At 43.4% G+C, this 18,907-nt stretch overlaps 1 protein-coding gene across 1 annotated transcript in view; it reads left to right on the top strand.

Annotated features, from left to right (window-relative positions):
- Positions 1–10,482: 10,482 nt before the first annotated feature.
- CPLX2 (complexin 2) overlaps positions 10,483–18,907 on the top strand; it is a 93,944-nt gene continuing 85,519 nt past the window's right edge. Inside the window, exon 1 of the mRNA XM_033926860.1 lies at positions 10,483–10,545. The gene's annotated coding sequence lies outside the window, so the exon portion shown is untranslated. The remainder of the gene's footprint in view (positions 10,546–18,907) is intronic.

Here is an 18,907-nt window from a genome sequence, read left to right as displayed (position 1 = left end):
AAGCTGCAACCGCCTCTCCCAACCCCCAAAACTCAACCAAATCCACCCAAGTCCACATAAAACCTGTAACCCCCCCCCCCTCCCAAACACTGACATAAAAACCTACCACCAACATACATGGGAGGGAGGGAGACTATTCTACTCTACCCCTTACCTCACAGAACTCCCTCCAACCTGTCACAACATCCAACCAATTCTGTGACTGCTCCACCCCATCTGGTGTTCTATAATTTCCCAGATCATCCTTGGAACCTGTTTAAAAAAATCAGGTTTACATTGGCCATCCTCCAATCTTCAGTACTATGGATGATTTTAATAACAGGTTACAGATCACTAACAACAGATCGGCAATTTTATGTTTGAATTCTTTCAGTACCCTGGAGGGCATACCATCTGGTCCTGGTAATTTTCTACTCCATTTTGTCTATTTGGCTCAATAAGTCTTCCAGGTTCACTGAGAATATTTTCAGTTTTTTTGCAATGTCACCCTTGAAAACCATTTCTATTACAGATAGATCTCTTACATCTTCTTCAGTAAACACTAAAACAAAGAATTTATTCAGTCTCTCCGCTATGGCCTTGTCCTACCTGAGCTCTCCTTTTGCACCTTGATAATCTAACAGTCACACCGATTCCCTCATAGGCTTTTCTGCTTCTGATGTACCTGAAAAAGTTATTATTATGAGGTTTTGCTTTTGTGGTGAGGTTTTTTTTCATATTCTCTTTTAGCCTTCTTTATCAGTGTTTGGTTTCTAACCTGCCAGTGCTTATGTTGCTTCTTATTTTCTTCATTTAATCCTTTTTCCATATTTTTGAAAGATATTCTTTTGGCTCTAATAGCCTCTTTCACTTCTCCTTTAACCTTTCTGGCTGTCGTTTGCTCTTCTTTTTGTCTGTATTAATATGTGGAATACATCTGATCTGGGCTTCCAAGATGGTATTTTTAAATATTGTCCATGCCTGATTCTCCCCCCCCCCCCTTTTTTTTTTTTAACCATGAAAGCAGTTTTTAGTACAGGCTGGGGCAATGAATGCTCTGAGCTGCTCTCGACACTCATACAGTTTCTGTGAGCATCGAGAGGAGCGCAGAGCATTCAGTGCTTTTGTGGTTTTGCAAAAGTGAGGGTTAAAGTCCTAACCTTTGTGGCTGATTGTTTTAGTTAATCATTTTTCCCATTTTATCATAGTCACATTTTTGAACATTAAATGCTGCTACACTAGATTTCCAGTGGATCCAATATCATTACCTCTCATACTAAGCCCTGCATTGCTCTAAGGATCTAAAATGACTCCCTCTCTTATTGGATCCTTGCTGCAAGAAGCTGTCATTGTTACATCTAGGAATTTGACTTCCCCAGCACTCCCTGATATGACATTTAACCAGTCAACAGTGGGGTCATTGAATCAGCCATTATTATACCGTTGCCCCAATTTGTCTGTTTTTTTCATTCCTGTTAACATTTCATGGCATTTAAGGTGACCTTGTTCCTCTCAGCTTACTGAAACATATTACTTAAATCAAGTTATTGCTTGCCTAGGCGTTCTGCAAGCGTGTAAAAGTGAGCAATTATTACGTAATCCAGTGGACACTTTCAAGCTAAAGAAAAACACAAAAAAGTTAATTCTTACAGGAACTAGCAGTGGTGGTAAAGGACACTTTGTACCAAGCAATATGTAAATCTCTAAAGAGCAGGCCTGTCTGTTGTGAAATCCTCCCACTGACAATCTGCCTCAGGGAGGGGGGAAGGGGGCTTTCTGTACCCTCTTGCTTACAGTTCGCAGCAGCAAAGAGGAGCTGGAGGGATGAGTGTGGGCGACAACAGAATATGTGCAGCAACTTTTCTTGGGAAGTACAGCGGAGGTGTGAATCCTGCCATGTCTCCTCTCTGGATAACACAGGAACAGAAACAAGAAACAGCATAAAAAGAACTCAAGTTTTGTTTGGCTGTTTAATCCAATGGAAAGCGTGAAATGAAAGCTGAATCATGCAGTGCAAGGCAAAGTCCTGCGACTGCAGAGGGAGAACTGAAAGGTGCACCCAGGACAGTTGAGAAGGCAGAATAAGGAAGAAGAGAGTCTGCTCATAATTTTGTGTGGGACTGGGGGGGAGAGAGGAGAATATTCCCTCCCAGTAGCGTACCTAGGGGGGGGCGGTCCACCCCGGGTGCACGCCCCAAGGGGGTGCACAGGAGAGAGCTGAGTGTTCTCCTTAGGGCCTTTCAGCTGGGCGGTCCGCCCGGGTAATTTAGATGACCGCCCAGCTAAATTCTGCTGCCTCCGCTGCTGCTCAACATAAAAAAAAAAAAGCCGGCTTGAAGATTTCACCTTAGCCCATAGCAACTTATGCTCCTGGGCTTTAACGTGTGTGTGCCGGCTTCCCTTCTCTTCCCTCCGAAACCGAAAGTTATGTCCGGGGGGGGGGGGGGAGGGAAGAGAAGGGAGGCCGGCGCAGGGAGCCTATGAGCGTCGAGAGCAGCGTGGGGCATTCAGCGCAGCTCCCTGTGCTAAAAACCGCTATCGCGGTTTAGTAAAAAGGGAGGGGGAATATTTGTCTATTTTTGTATAGTTGTTACTGAGGTGACATTGCATAAAGTCATCTGCCTTGACCTCTTTGAAAACCCCCGGAATATAAATGATAATTAACATTTTCTCTGCGTACAGCGTGCTTTGTGTTTTTTAAATTTTATTGTTGGTAGATCATTTTGACTTGGTCACAAAGGTAAGGGGGAGGGAGGGAGGGGAGCTGCTGAAAGACATCTAGTAATCCTTGCAGGCTTGACTGTGCAGGGAATTATTTTTGTAAAATCATGTTTTGTTATGTGACTGGCATTATTTAGACTTTAATTTCTATGAATGAATAGAATGAAATTGCTTGTTTTTAAGTGCGTGCGCTGAAGGAAAGTGGAGAGAGAGTGGGCTGAGGACACTGAAGGGAAATGGGGAAGAGAGAGTGGGGAGAAGACGCTGATTTATAAATTGACAATTGTACAGAATATTGTTTCTTTTTATACTTCAATATAAACAATTCAAGGCTTGTGTGGATGGAATCAGGTGGTTTGCGGGGATGGGGACCGAGCTTACGGGGATTAGTCCAATAAAATGGTATTTTTTTATTTCTCATTATTTGTTTCATTTTTATTTGTTAATTTGTAAAGTGGTGATTGTTATGTATCAGTTTTTTCAAATTTACATCTACTATCTTTATATTTTGCACTGTATTAGAGGACATGTGTTACTGTTTTTGTGGTGTTGCATTGTATCCAGGGTCTGGTTTCTTGGCGGTTCAGTTTAACTTTTGTCTACATATTTCTACTTTTAGTTTGTGGCGGTTCAGTTTAACTTTTGTCTACATATTTCTATTTTTAGTTTGTGATTATTCCATATTGGGCGAGGGTGCATCTCTGTTCTGTGTGGACATAGTTTTCAGTTGGCATTGACTACAGGATCAATTGACTGTGCGGGATCTGGCTTGTTTAGTTTTACAATGTATGTGTTGGTGTTCTAGTGCTCACTGCAGTGTTTAAGATGCTGCCTTTTCCTAGGTACACTCTTGTTGTGCGATATGTGGATTGTTACTAAAAATCATATTTTTCATATAGATTGGGGGGGTGGGTGTCAAAAAATGATGGGCCCCGGTTGCCACATACCCTAGGTACGCCACTGTTCCTTCCCTGCCTGTTTGGCTTCCTTCATGAATTCTGCTACATCCAGTACCAACGGGGGTCCCTTTCTTGTGTGGGGCGCCAACGAGGTCTACACAGTTGTGTCAAGGGCTTAAGCTGCTTCTTGCTGAGGTTTGTGTTCTGTTTGAATCGAGAGCAAGAAACAATTATTAGCAAGTACACAGACAGAACATTTACTTTGCAGAAAACAGATAAATTAAGTTAAAAGAGCAAAATGTGCCTGAGGGAGCAGCAGTTTTAGAAGATAGCCCAGAATCTTAGAGTAGAACAAATGACCAGAGAGCGTTTGAAGCATCTGAGGATGGAAGGAATCAGTCATTATGCAACAGTGTCTCCTACTGGCTAGAAAAGTCCAGAGTGTCAGTTCTGCACAGAACTAGGATCTAAAGTTCAGAATGGGGGATGGAATCACTAGATGGCCGAGAGGAGGATTAAAAACGAGTGGAAACCATAACAGCAGCAAGTTGCAATCGAGCTGGATGCCCAAATGTGAAAGAAAAAGAGGGTAAATGAATAGCTTGATCACAGGTTTAGCCAGGAAGGTCATAATGGGGTCAAGATTCAGCAACTCCAGATCCCATGAAAAACTTACTGGTATGCCACGAGTGGTTTCAAAGCTTCACGTGCTGATTTTTGTGTTATTGTTTTTTATTTAGAACTTATTGAAAGAAAACTAACATAATAGTGGGTAGTAATCTTAATAAAAATACTAGGAGTTACCCATGACAAACACCTAACCCTGGAAAAGCATACAGATCTAATGTTCAAAAAAAGTATATCGGTCCTATGGAAGCTCCGCACCATTAAAAAATTCTTCGATGAATCGTCCTTTCGATTACTAGTTCAATCATCCATCTTGAGTACGCTAGATTACTGTAACATTATATATCTAGGAGCTTTTAACAAGCTGAGATTAATTCAGAACTCTGCGGTCCGGCTAATCTTTGGTTTAAAAAAATGGGAACATGTCACCCCATACTTCCAGATACTCCACTGGTGGAATCCAGAATCCTCTTCAAGTTCGCCTGCATCAGCTACAAAGCTGTCTTTGGGATGCTACCAACTTACCTCGCCTCTCAATTCATCCTGAACAGCCCTAATAAGAGCTCTCACAGAATAAATCTCTTTAACTACTCATCCCTGAAATCATGCCATTACAAGAAGTTCCTCGACAGAATGTTATCATTCCAGGCAGCGAAACTGAACACATGGTTCGTAAAACCCATACTCGAGGCCACTTCATACGCCAACTTCAGAAAATCTCTGAAGACCTGTCTGTTTAACAAATTCTAATCCTAATTCATGCCCAATCCCCCTCAGCTATCCTCTTCCCAATCCCCAAATCTCTAGACCTTAGACTAACTCATGTTTTTCCCATTTCGTAATGATATTCCAACCCAAATTGTTTTCCCCTTGTATCTTAATCTTTGACTATATACATCCTTTAGTTCAGTGTTTTTCAACCTTTTTACACCTATGGACCGGCAGAAATAAAAGAATTATTCTGTGGACCGGCATTGGTCCGTGATCCGGCGGTTGAAGAACATGGGGCTAAGTCGTGGGCCAGACCCTGCCCACCTCTACCCAATCTCCACCCCAGACCCGCTCCCTTAATAGTACTAATTGCACCTTGCACGTCCCGTGCCTCATCTGGAAGCCTTCCCTCTGACGTTGCAATGTCAGAGAGAAGGCTTCCGGTTCAGGCGCAGGATGCCCATAGGAGCCACTGCCTGTGGCTTTGTGCACTGAATTAGTAAGGAAGAGGGAGCTGGCTCGAAGATAACGCCACATCCATCGCACCATGGACCGGCAGTTGAAGAACACTGTTTTGGGCCTGATGCACGTGCTTGCCCTGTGGACCGGCAGGAAATTTCTGTAGACCGGCACTGGTCCATGGACCGGTGGTTGAAGAACACTGCTTTAGATTCAAACCAACTTGGTTCTCTTCCATTTGTAATTGTTCGACTTGTTTTTTTTCCTTACATCTCATTCTCTGACTGTATGTATCTTGTTGTAAACCGCTTTGAACTTATGGTATAGCGGTATATAAGAAATAAAATTATTATTTAAAAAATTATTATTATTAATAGGGTGAATGAATGTTTAACATGTTAAACGCTGTTGATGTGTTTTGGGTTTTTTATTTTCGCAATTTTTCCTGCGCATGTGCCCATCACTATCACCAGTGATGGGCATATGCAAATTTAGCAAATCTTCGCTGCTGTCCGCCAACCTTCGTTATGTTTTATTTTGTATGTTACAAAATGTTGTGTTGTATGTTACACCAATGTTACGTTTTATTTTGTATGTTAACATGTAACTCGCCCTGGATAAGGACGGGCAATAAATAAACAAACCTTATTAGCTTGCACGATTTTTTGAGAATGACTCTCTTTTTTTAATAAAAATGGCTGCGTTAGCAGACCATCACTTTTTAACACGTTTTTTTGAGAATCCTGGCTTAAATGAGTCCCATTTCAAGTCAGTGGCCTCCGTTTTTATTCATGAATCCAAGTATTTGATATTCTCATGGCTGTAGAAAAAGCCAATGAGCCTATGTCATCTGTCCTGTTCTTGCTGTCTCCTGTCTGGCAGCTGCCACACCCTATTAGCCTGGGTAGATGAATCTCCCAAATATCATCCTTAGTCTGACATCCAACTTCTCCACTCTGTCTCACTACCAAGCGTTGAAATCATCGAAAACACACAATTAGAAAGGTCTGTCTGAGCATCAACTTCCCATAACACCTGTAACACCTGTAAAAAGATACTGTGGGATTCCATTAAAACCATAATGAGAAAAGCCTATAGAAAATGTAGGTAGGGGAATTTTTTAAACTAATTAATATTTCCAGTGGGTCATACATTTAAAGTGAGTTTCCAATAGGGCTGGAAGAGACAAGATGAAATAAACAGAGGCTTTTGCTCTTGAAAGAAAAGCTTTAATGTGGCTTCCAGGCACCCTGCCTTTTGTCTGACAATTTAAAGGGAAGAGTTTACAGTTGATTACATTCAACCATTCCGCCATTTTATCATTCTGGAATTGCCATCAGAGCTGGCTATATTGGTGACACGCTACAATTAAGTAGAAAAAAGGATTAGGACAGAAGCCAACTTTCACCCATCACATAGTAGGAAACAAACCAATCAGTCAGATTAAATTACAGCCAACCCAAGACATTGTACAGCTTAATAGAAAATATATCAAAAAGGCTACAAAGAACCCCAACAAAACCCAAGAAGAACAGTCTCTCCAGCGTCTCCCCGAAGGTCTGCGTAGAGAAGAATTATTTAATAATGATTTAAATAATATTCAAGTTCTCTTGCATATGTTTCAAGCTGGTTTGGGGACTAGCTCCTACATATTTGCTATCTCATTTCATATTACACAGTCCCATAAGACAAACCAGAAACTGCAATCTATTTGCATATCCAAGCATTACCGGCTGTAAATACAAAACCTTCCTGGATAGAATTTTTGATGTACTAAGCAAACAAACAACAACACTGGCTAGAAACTACATCAATGGAGCTAGACTGACCTACGACGCTTTTAGAAAAGTCATAAAAACTGCCTTATTCGACAGATATATCACCTAAACAGTAACTACACCAAACACTAAATACAATTCTATTATTTCTAACATGTCCCCTCTGAAATACTTAACAAACTGTTTATTGTAATTTCTCTGAATTCACTGTAATTTCACTGACTATCTGCATACTGTAACTCGCTGTTTGTCCAGCTCTCTTAAGAACATAAGAACATAAGAAATGCCCCTGTTGGGTCAAACCAGAGGTCCATCGTGCCCGGCAGTCCGCTCACGCGTCGGCTCCTCAGGTCCACGACCTGATAGTGCTCATACCCTAAAACTGTCATACGCTTTTCGCTTATGTCCTGTAGAGTGACCTTCTATCTATACCCTGTAATCCCCTTCGCTTCCAGGAAGTCATCCAGTCCCATTTTGAAACCCAGTATTGTACTCTGTCCTATTACCTCATTTGGAAGCGTGTTCCAGGTGTCCATCACCCTCTGAGTGAAGAAAAACTTCCTTGCATTCGTTTTGAATCTGTCCCCTCTCAGTTTTTCTGAATGACCTCTTGTTTTTGTTGTCCCCGCTAGTCTGAAGAATCTGTCCCTCTCCACCTTCTCTATGCCTTTCATGATTTTATACGTCTGTATCATGTCTCCTCTCAGTCTCCGCTTTTCCAGGGTAAAGAGCCCCAGTTTGTCTAACCTTTCAGAATATGAAAGGTTCTCCATTCCCCTTATCATCCTGGTTGCTCTCCTCTGGACCCTCTCAAGCATCGCCATGTCTTTCTTAAGGTACAGTGACCAGTATTGGACACAGTATTCCAGATGTGGTCGCACCATTGCTCGATACAATGGCAGGATAACTTCCTGTTCAATGTGAACTGCCTAGAAGTTGCACGATTATTGACGGTATAGAAGAATAAAGTTATTATTATTATTATTATTATCATTATTAAAAGATCATTTGGTCATAATGGAAAGGGGAAGATGGCATTAGCTACAAAATTAAAAAAGCGCTCTAATCGATGGTCCTTCACAGAACGTAATGACCATGTTAGACAGAATGGAATGGGGGAAAGGGTTGAATAGGATGGAATTCCTGTTTGAAGGGCTCTACATATATTTATTATTATACCACAACATCCATCAGTTCTGCATGATGTACAGAAAACATACATAAAAACTATTACATAGAAAAAAAAAATGACATAATGCACAGATCAATCATTAAACTCACCGATAACTACAGTCAAACAATATAGTCTTCAGATGTTATTAAACTGCAAAATCCTTGGCCGCCCAGTGATTCCATCCCCCTCCCCCATAATACTACTACTGGCAAAGCATCCCATAGGCAAAAACCCTGAATTGAGAGCATCGAGCGTCGAATAGTCAACGGCTTCACAAAGTTACCACCTCGGCCTGGGCGCTAAGTGCTCTGACACTCCTAGGAATTCTTTGAGCATCGGAACAGCATCAGAGCATTTGGTACTTTGGGCCACTACCATGGCTTAAGGGTCCTTTTACTAAGGCATGCTAATAAAATAGCGTGCCTTAGTAGAAGGACCCTTTAGTAAAAGGGAGGGGAAGTGATTTCACCTCTAGCAGCAATTTCTACTTGTAATAATAAGCAATTCGTCTTGATTTCTGTATTGATTAGGCAACCGATAAGATTGCAACAGTAAAGGAGTCACTTGAAAGATGCAGAGCCGATTTTGTAACGTCTGAAGCCTTTTCAAATTGCTCAGTGCAATTCTAGCTTTATGTGGTAGCCCAAAGCTGTTTAAGTTCTGAAGAGCAACTTAACCAACTAAACTTTAGCCTGCTCCAGTAAACTGCATATTCAATAAGAGCTGCCATACTGGGACAGACCGAAGGTTCATCAAGCCCAGTCTCCTGTTTCCAACAGTGGCCAAACAGAGAGAAACCCAAAGAGTACCAATATTCCAGAGCTGAGATTGTGATGTCATAATGCCTCAGAGCCAACCTCATCAATGATGTCACAATGGCTCCATTGTTTTACACTTGGCTCACATAAGAACATAAGAGCTGCCATACTGGGACACACCCAAGGTCCATCAAGCCCAGTCTCCTGTTTCCAACAGTGGCCAAACAGACAGAAACCCAAAGAGTAGCAACATTCCAGAGCTGAGATTGTGATGTCATAATGCCTCATTCCACCAATGCCTCAGAGCCAACCTCATCAATGATGTCACAATGACTCCATTGTTTTACACTTGGCTCACATAAGAACATAAGAGCTGCCATACTGGGACAGACCGAAGGTCCATCAAGCCCAGTCTCCTGTTTCCAACAGTGGCCAAACAGAGAGAAACCCAAAGAGTACCAATATTCCAGAGCTGAGATTGTGATGTCATAATGCCTCAGAGCCAACCTCATCAATGATGTCACAATGGCTCCATTGTTTTACACTTGGCTCACATAAGAACATAAGAGCTGCCATACTGGGACACACCCAAGGTCCATCAAGCCCAGTCTCCTGTTTCCAACAGTGGCCAAACAGACAGAAACCCAAAGAGTAGCAACATTCCAGAGCTGAGATTGTGATGTCATAATGCCTCATTCCACCAATGCCTCAGAGCCAACCTCATCAATGATGTCACAATGGCTCCATTGTTTTACACTTGGCTCACATAAGAACATAAGAGCTGCCATACTGGGACAGACCGAAGGTCCATCAAGCCCAGTCTCCTGTTTCCAACAGTGGCCAAACAGAGAGAAACCCAAAGAGTAGCAATATTCCAGAGCTGAGATTGTGATGTCATAATGCCTCATTCCACCAATGCCTCAGAGCCAACCTCATCAATGATGTCACAATGGCTCCATTGTTTTACACTTGGCTCACATAAGAACATAAGAGCTGCCATACTGGGACACACCCAAGGTCCATCAAGCTCAGTATCCTGTTTCCAACAGTGGCAAATCCAGGTCAGAAGTACCTGGCAAGGTCCTAAAAGAGTAAAACAGATTTTATGCTGCTTATCTTAAAAATAAGCAGTGGATTTCCCCAAGTCCACCTTAATGTTAATGCCTAAGCCCAGACCTTGATCAGCATTGAATATCTGGGAATAACGCTGATGGCTGAATATTGATCCCTTTGTGTGTAAATTGTGTTAATATGTGTAAAAAGTCTTATTATCCACCCCTCCCCCTTTCAGGGCCAGAGAAGGAGAGAGATTCTGATCAGAAAGTGATTTTTCTTTCTTCTCCTGCTTTCCCCCCTTTTCTCTTTTTACAGGATTTGTCTAAAGCATGCTCAGTTCCGGCCGGGGTTTTGATTAGATCACAGACAAGACCCACAAAACGGTGAGTGTATGAAACAGTTTTCTGCTTTGTAATTTCCATGGGATATTTTCCCAGAGGTACTGGAGGATCTCCAAGGCTAAAGCTGCAAGCACGATAAGGAGGTGTTTTTGTTCAGGACTGATGGGTGAAGATTCACGTTTTGCTTGTGCTCAAGGTGCCAGAAAACAAAGGCTTTCCAGCAGTTCTTTGGGTAGATCGGACTCACTGTTTACCTGGTGAATGGGTGCTTTACTGGTGCACTGACTCGTTGATTATGGTAGTTAAGCTATGTGATTAGTTATTAATGAGTGGTTAGGCCCAACTCTCTAACTGGTTGATGACACACCTAAGAGGAGGATAATTTTCACTGCATTTACCAGTAACTAGCAATTTATGCATGTAAATGAGCTCTCTGATGACTGCTCTCCCTCACTGCATGTTGTTCCACCATGATTTGGCTGCCAGGAATTGATAGAGATGCCATCAAGTGTAACTTTAAATTCTGCTCGCCTACTTCTGTGTATAGGCTTGAAGCCTAAGTGGCTTTATGGGCTCAGAATTGACAATAAGCCCAGGAAAATCAAACGTGTGAGGTCTAAGGAGATCTGAGGGAACGGGAGGCCTTTCTCAACCAGTGGGGAGTTTGCGATGGGGAAGACTAAAGGTCTTATGAAAAACATGGATGTGGTAATTACTAGCATGATGGACACTTTTGTAAGGCTTGACTTAGTTTCATCTTCCCCAACATCCAGTGGAATAGTTGGCACCATTAGCGGTGATATAAAATCCTTAAGTCCAGTCCCTCACTCCCCTCTTCCTTCCCCTCATGGGAAGTGCCTCAGCCCCTACCTGCCTGGCATTTCATGCAGAAGCACTAATCTTCAAACCACTACAGCCGTGAATATATACTGTATTTTAGGGACGACGATGAAACCGATTTACCCTAACCGTTTCGACTATTATAGAATCAAATAGCAGATTTTCAAAGTTAAAATCTGAATTATTCTCAGGTCAGTTTGGAGGACCTGTTTATGTTGCTCTTGTATCTTTATTAAAACTTTATACGCGTCTAGCTTCATTGGATTGTGACAATTAAATTGTTCAGCTAGAAAAGATCAACAGCATTACAAGTTTCAAGTTAATTAGGATTTTATATACCGCCTATCAAGGTTATCTAAGCGGTTTTACAATCAGGTACTCAAGCATTTTCCCTGTCTGTCCCGGTGGGCTCACAATCTATCTAACGCACCTGGGGCTATGGAGGATTAAGTGACTTGCCCAGGGTCACAAGGAGCAGTGTGGGACTTGAACCCACAACCCCAGGGTGCTGAAGCTGTAGCTTCAACCACCGCGCCACACACTCCTCCATTCCAATGCGAAGAGGGAAAGAGCTCTCTGCTTTACTACAAGTTTGTAAATTGTCAAGAGACATGATTGGGACAGAGAAGGAAAATGGCCAAGAGTACCTGATAGATTGTGAACCTCTGGGGTGGCTGGGGAGTTTGTGTTGGAATTGAAAAGGTAAAGACTGAACAGGGAATCTTTCCCTGGAAAATAAGCCTGAAAGACTTTGATGAGCCACAATAAATGATGCTTTCTGAATTTATCTTTTTCTTAAGTAATTTCACAAAATGAAATATTGAAAATTATTTTCTTGCTGTTTAGCATTTGAAACCTTCTCTCTGCCGCCCTTTCCCCCCACCCCACCTTCCCTTCTTCTATACTTTTTTTACTTCCCCAGCACGAGGTTGCTGCCCGCATCGGTATCGGCACTCTCTCTCTGATGTCACTTCCGGGATCCGTGCCTAGGAAGTAATGTCAAAGGGTGAGCGGACACTGATATGAGCATGTTGGTCACAACGGGGAGAGAGAAGGGGGCCCGTGCTTGGCAGGGGGGGGCGCCACTCACCCTTCTTCAACCAGCCCATCAGGACTTATTTTCTTCCCCATCCCTCTATTGCTTCTGTCTTATGCAGGCAGTACTCGTAACATCCCTGTGCCAAGTCCTCTGGATTTCCTGGCGTGGAACCACACCAAGGTCTCCCTTTTCTTACTCAAGAAAATACTGGCTGGCCTTTCAAAATGTACCATTGCAGCCATAATTGTACAAAGTTGGTTCTTCTGAACTGCAGAACGTGATGTTGAAAAGCAACGAGTTTCTCGGGAAAACCTCTCGCTAGGCATCAGGTTGCCCTATTGTTTTAACGCACAGCCAGGCCATTCCACATACAACATAAGAGGGGAAATTCTGGAAATTGTGACAATGAAATGCACTTCGGGCCTGATTCTATAAATGGCACCTACCGGCATCCAGCGTGTAATTGCTGCTCTGCACGATTGTTAATGAACCATTCTTAATGGCGCCTAAGCAGTCGTAGGCATTGGAAGTAGGTTTTTCCTGGCTAATTTACCGACACCTACCCCAAACACCTAGCGACTGCCTATTTTATGCCCTTAACCATACCTACTTTTCAGGTGCTGCTAGACGCTACGTGGATATCTGTGCACAACCTAAACTAGCAATTTAAAAAAATGGGTATTAATGGCGTGGTCAATTAATCCACCATTTAACCCATTAACAAACAATTACGTTGCATACAAATTTTAGTTAGGCATCACCAGGCATCCATGATTAGGGCTCCTGGTCACCGTTTATAGAATCAGGCTCTTACTGCCAAATTCTTTCATGGCGTTCATGCATTTTAACCCATGATAGAGTGGTAATGAAAGCTGCTTTGGTGCAGAACAGCTTTGCCCAGGTCAAGAGCAGGTGTATGCTAGCATGCGTAAGCACACCTAAAGTGCATGCAAACATGTGCATACAGGCACATGAGATCTCTTAAGGAGAGAGGAGATAAATGATGCTGCAGATGGGCAGACTGGATGGGCCATTTGGCCCTTATCTGCCATCATGTTACAATGTTTCTATAACCATAAAGTTCTATGACATCACAATGCAGCTATAAAAAGCTTTAGCCTATAGGAAGAGGAGATGCAAATGTTAAGTCTTAGCCAATAGGGAGAGGAGGAGATAGTGGATGCTGCGGATGGGCCATTTAGCCTTTATCTGCCGTCATGTTTCTATACGTGCCAGTTTGTGAGGTCATCCAAGTGCATAAGTGAGTTTTTTCTATAAATAAGTGTGCATAATTTAGTCTATAGAAGTACCCTTAAAGAGCTTATGCTATGGTTTTGGACTTGATATCGTGTCATTCTGTTGTACAACCGAAGCAGTACTTTCTCTGTCCCAGGTCACAGGCAGCTGCAGTGGGGATTGAACCCAGTTCCCCAGTCCCTTGCACTAACTCTAGTTTCTGATTGTGAATGCCAGTTTCAAATACATGAAGGGCTTTTCCGCTGGGGGAGATGTTTTGTACTTTTGCCAAAAATAGATATTTGTTTGGTTAAGGTTCTGATTTCTTCTGTACATAATCATAACAAACGCCTTAAAAAACAGAAATATCTTTCTGCAATGTATGTTCAGAGTCTGAAGCATTTTTTAAGCCCCTTCAAGTTGCAGACAATTTTATAGAATATTGAATAATGATAGTTATACATAGAACTAGCTAATAATTGATCACCAATGCCAGTTAGCAGTTCATGTAATATGAAATTATGCGTGAAAGTGGCACTTTTCTATAATTCGCTTGCGCACATTTGCATACTAAGGAGTTCATAATCAAAAGAAAAACATGTCTAAAAACCCATCCACGTCGGCACTTGAATGACCTAAAACACAAGTCGTCTAAGTGCCAATAATCAAACTGACTTTCTGGGCGTATCCAGGGACTTTTTAGACCTCTGAATCCCGCTGCGTGCCCAGAGATGAAAGGCGCGTTTCTGAAGGAGTGGTTAGAGCAGGGCGTGGGCCAACCTAGAATTAGTCATCCTGCAGGGATGATCAACTATTTCACGAGACTTCCTAGATGAAACTTATACGTTGTGAGTTAGACGATGTAAAAGTAGGTATGTGCTAAAAAGGAATCCACACACACTCTCCCAGTAATCACTGACCCCCTCACACTGCCACAAATATCAGAATAAAAATGTACATACCTGGCTCTGGAACATCAGCCCCTGCGATAGGAAAGCCTAGTAGAGCTGTATACAGGTGTCTTAAGTAGCCTGGGGTGGGGGTGGGCTAGTGAACCATAGAGAGGAGGACCCAGGCCCATAAGCCACTCTAACCACTACATTCATGGTGGAAAATGGGAGCCCACCAAAACCTTACTCTACTGCCATAGGTGCCTCCTGCAGCCATAAGGGCTATTGGGGTTGTAGACAGGTGGCTATAGTGGGTTTTGGGGGGCTCACCATGACCTATAAGGGAGTTGTGGTGAGATGTTTGTGGCACCCTTTTTGTGAAATTCACTGCAGTGCCCTGTAAGGTGCCCCACTGCTCTCTTGCCATGACTGGGTGGCCAGACCATCACAATGCTGGCCCCTCCCACATCCAAATGGTCTTGTTCTGGGCATCTGGGACAAAATTTTGGTTGAAAATGTGGTATAAAGATAGACATACTGGCGATCTGGACATAATGAGAGACGATTTTCATGAAAAAACTTTGCTCTGGCATATCTCTCTCTGCTCCCTTCATCCTGGTCTTCCCTGGTCTTCCTTCTCAATTTATTTTCTGCCTGTCTAAATTCTTTTTTACTATTCAGTCCTCAATTTCCCTCTTTCACTGTGTCTACCTATAGCTTGCCACCTCTTTCCCTCACCCCTTCCAGTAACTAACTCTATCCTCTTCCCTCAATCCTGCATGCTCCGACCCTTCCAGCGAGAGCAGCAAACCTCCCTCCAGTAGTGTCGGCTGCTCTGCGGCTTTCTCCTGCCGATGAAGCATTACTGATGACGTCATCAGTGACACGGCAGAGGGAGGAGAAAGCCGCGAAGCAGCCGACGCTACTGGAGGGAAGTTTGCTGCTCTCGCTGGGAGGGTGGGAGCGCAATAGGGACCAGGCCGGCTGTGCACCCCCCTTAAGGCTGTGCACCCCCCCTAAGGCTGCACCAGGGGCGGACCGCCCCTCCCGCCCCCCCTTGGTACGCCACTGCTCCCTAATTAGTGCGCAAGTTTTGCCCAGGTCTTATTTGCATATCGTTTGTTTCTTTCATCATCGAGCAAAATTTATGCATTAAGCTTGCATTAGAAGCTATCAACACTTGGTTCCAACTCAAACTCTTGCATCGGATCCAGTGAGACCTTCAAGCACTCGCTGCTCTGCCTCTCCTCCCACATGAGTTATTGATTGCAAAAGAAGCCCAAGTTAGAGGTGAGTGAGTCGGTGCAGAGATTCTACATCTCCCGTTGGTACCATTCTGCTTCCATCCTTATTTTAATCCAGATGAAGTAAGTTCCCCTTACAAAATCTGGAGCCCATCTAGGATTTGCTGAAGAAATAGACTATTTTCTCTCTTTCAGAAGCACCTTTTCCTTAGCTAATGCTACATCCTGCCCTGCTTCCTGAGGTGGAGTTGCCACAACTGTTCCAAAGCCCAAGAGGGGTTTAGCACGCAGATCGCTGAAACAGTAAAATGGAAGCTGGACCTTCCAACACTGCATGTGACAGCAGAGACGGAGTACAGAAATCGCAGACAAATATGCCACTTTTCATGTAATGAAGCACTGGCATAATCCACAGCTTTTGTAAGTCCTTCGTGGCTACGACTAAACTCATCTTCACATGAGCCAGTCCATGCAGGACAGCTCAACATCGACACCTCATATCGCCCTGAGGAACAGATATCAGCTGCTACAGGAAGGTCCGGAGAAAGAGCTACAAGTAGTTGTTCAGCAGACGGTTCCAACTCCGGAATCAACAGTACTGCCCACCCCTAAGAAGCGCAGAGTGGTGGTCATCGGAGATTCGCTGCTGAGGGGCACCGAGGGACCAATCTGCAGACCAGACCTACAATCAAGAGAGGTCTGCTGTTTGCCAGGGGCCAGGATCCGGGATGTCACTGCTTGCATTGACAGACTCATCAGCCCCGAGACCACTTCCCCATGGTTCTAATCCACGTCGGAACCAACCAGGCCTGAGTTGTGACTCATCTCTTATCCAAACATGCATGTGGCAAGCTAATTAAATTATATTCTCATTCCATGCTCATAAACCTTCTCAGCAAGGAGTGTAACATGCTGAGCGGAGACGGAATCAGAATCGTAATAAAATAAAATGGGTCTTCCCTGTCCTTGAGCTCCTCTCAGAGAAGAGAACGCAAACTAGCATTTCTTATGATTCACATCATCTTTCCAAAACTCCTTTCTGCAAAGTTGAATCTTCTACATTCCTTAGGAAGAAGAGGTGTTCTGCAGAATACCTGATCTACACAAGGAGCTCCTGAGCCCTGGGCTTTCTATTTTCACACCATTACACACTGTAAAATAGATGCATATTCACACCATCGGGGGGGGGGGGAGGAGGGGGGGGAGCTGTTAAGTTAGAAAGACATTCTAGAAAACAGAAACGGAGCATTTGCTATTCATTTATGCCAGGATAGAGCTCCTCCATCTCCACGGCATCTTCCTCCCACCTCATCTAATTGCGTGACAGAGAGAATCGATGCCTGGCACAAGGTGACCCCCAAATCATCCTTGAATCACAAAGCAGTTGGGGGAGGGGAAGGGGGGTTAGGGCTGCTTTCCAGCCCTTGAGGGCACCCACAAGCAGGCAGGTCCTTGGTATCTTCAGAATATGTCTGTCATAATATAGGTAACCATAACCCCTCTTTCTGTGTCCCCAAACTAGGCCCAAGCTTTGACCTTCCAGCCCAACTTGGGCCCAGAACAGCATATTGGCAAAACATGGTCACAGGCTTTTAGTAAACAAGTGACAAGTAGCTATTACAAACCAGAACCTGAGCCAAAGAGCAAATAATGAAAAATGTTACTGCTACTTTTGCAATACTGACTCCCATTATTAGATTGAATCTCAAGTAAGATTTTGATAATTGTGCTGATCTCCCTCTCGAATCTCTAGGTAACCCTGTTCACCAAGGGGGGGGCCTCTTTATTCATCCTGTCAAAAAATTAGATTGGATTTCACAAGCAACTGCTACTTCAGCTCTGGAAATAAGAGTGGGGGGGGGACCTTTTTGTGGTTTTACAACCACACTCAAAGTGGTTCACATACAGCTACTTTAAGCACTTCCCCTGTCTGTCCTGGGGGGCTCACAATCTATCTAATGTACCTGAGACAATGGGGGATTAAGTGATTTTGCCCAGGGTCACAAGGAACAGTGTGGGATTTGAACCCACAACCTCATGGTGCTGAGGTTGTAGCTTTAACCACTAGGCCACACGGAATCCTCGTCTAAGAAATTCATCTCTTCCCTTCAGCTTTTTACTTGTCAGGCTTTTTAATAGTCAGGATGTCTCAGATTATTCTTGTGATATTAATTACAAATCCACCCCACCCCCACCACTACCTCTGTTGATGGATGTGGCAGGGCCTTCATTTCTTCCCTATCCCCTTATATCTATATTATTGCATTGTTGATGAATTTTTATGAAGCAGTAAAGATTAATTTCCTGCTTCTCCTTGCCCTCTCCCATTCCCTGCTCCTCCTCTCCTCCTCCCTGTTCTGTGCTCTTCCCCCTCCCTTGGTTTTGCTTTCCTACCGGCCAGTTTAGCTGAGTAAATGCTTTTGAAATTTGTTCTCTTGGGTGTAATTTTCAAAGTCCCCAGACAGCTTTCAGATCTGAAAATACAAAATATCCATGATTTTTCTTTTTGAAAACTTATTCAGGGACTGAAAGTCATTTTCTAGCTATGGACTTTACAGCTACTTTTTCTATGGATGGCCTGGTTCCCCTGTGTAGGCCCACTCTCATCACCAGAACCTAAGCAGGGTCAGGCCTAGCTAGTACCTGAATGGGAGACCACCTGAGTGATGTAGGCTGAGGGGTCCTATGTTGGGTAGCAGAAACATGCACGGGAGATGGCAATCCACTCCATCACAGGGCAGGTTCCTCACTCTGCATGTTGCCATGAGGCAGCAGCCAACTCCTTGGCAGGATCCATCTTTCTATGGGCAAATATTTGCTATAAAAAAAAATGCTCACATAGATTTGAAAATCCCTTTTATGTATGCAGGCAGTCCCCGGGTTAAGAATGAGTTATACTTTTAAAGTCAGATTTGCATGTAGATTTTAAGATTATTGCTGCTAACCTCTGCTGACAAAAGGGCCAACTGTCCCCGCCAATGTTCCCTCTAAGGTACAGCAGGCGCAACCACTCACTATTCTTAATGTGGCTTGAATCATTCCTGAATCTGCTGCAGGAGAAGTGTAGGAGTCTAGGCCACTGGAAATACTGCTCAGTGAAATCCAATGAAGCAGTGACCGTGTTCTTAAGTATGAGTCATACTTAAGTCAGGCGT

Source organism: Geotrypetes seraphini, chromosome 18 (assembly GCF_902459505.1).
Source record: "Geotrypetes seraphini chromosome 18, aGeoSer1.1, whole genome shotgun sequence".
NCBI lineage: Eukaryota > Metazoa > Chordata > Amphibia > Gymnophiona > Dermophiidae > Geotrypetes > Geotrypetes seraphini.
This window is presented reverse-complemented; position numbering and strand designations above follow the sequence as displayed.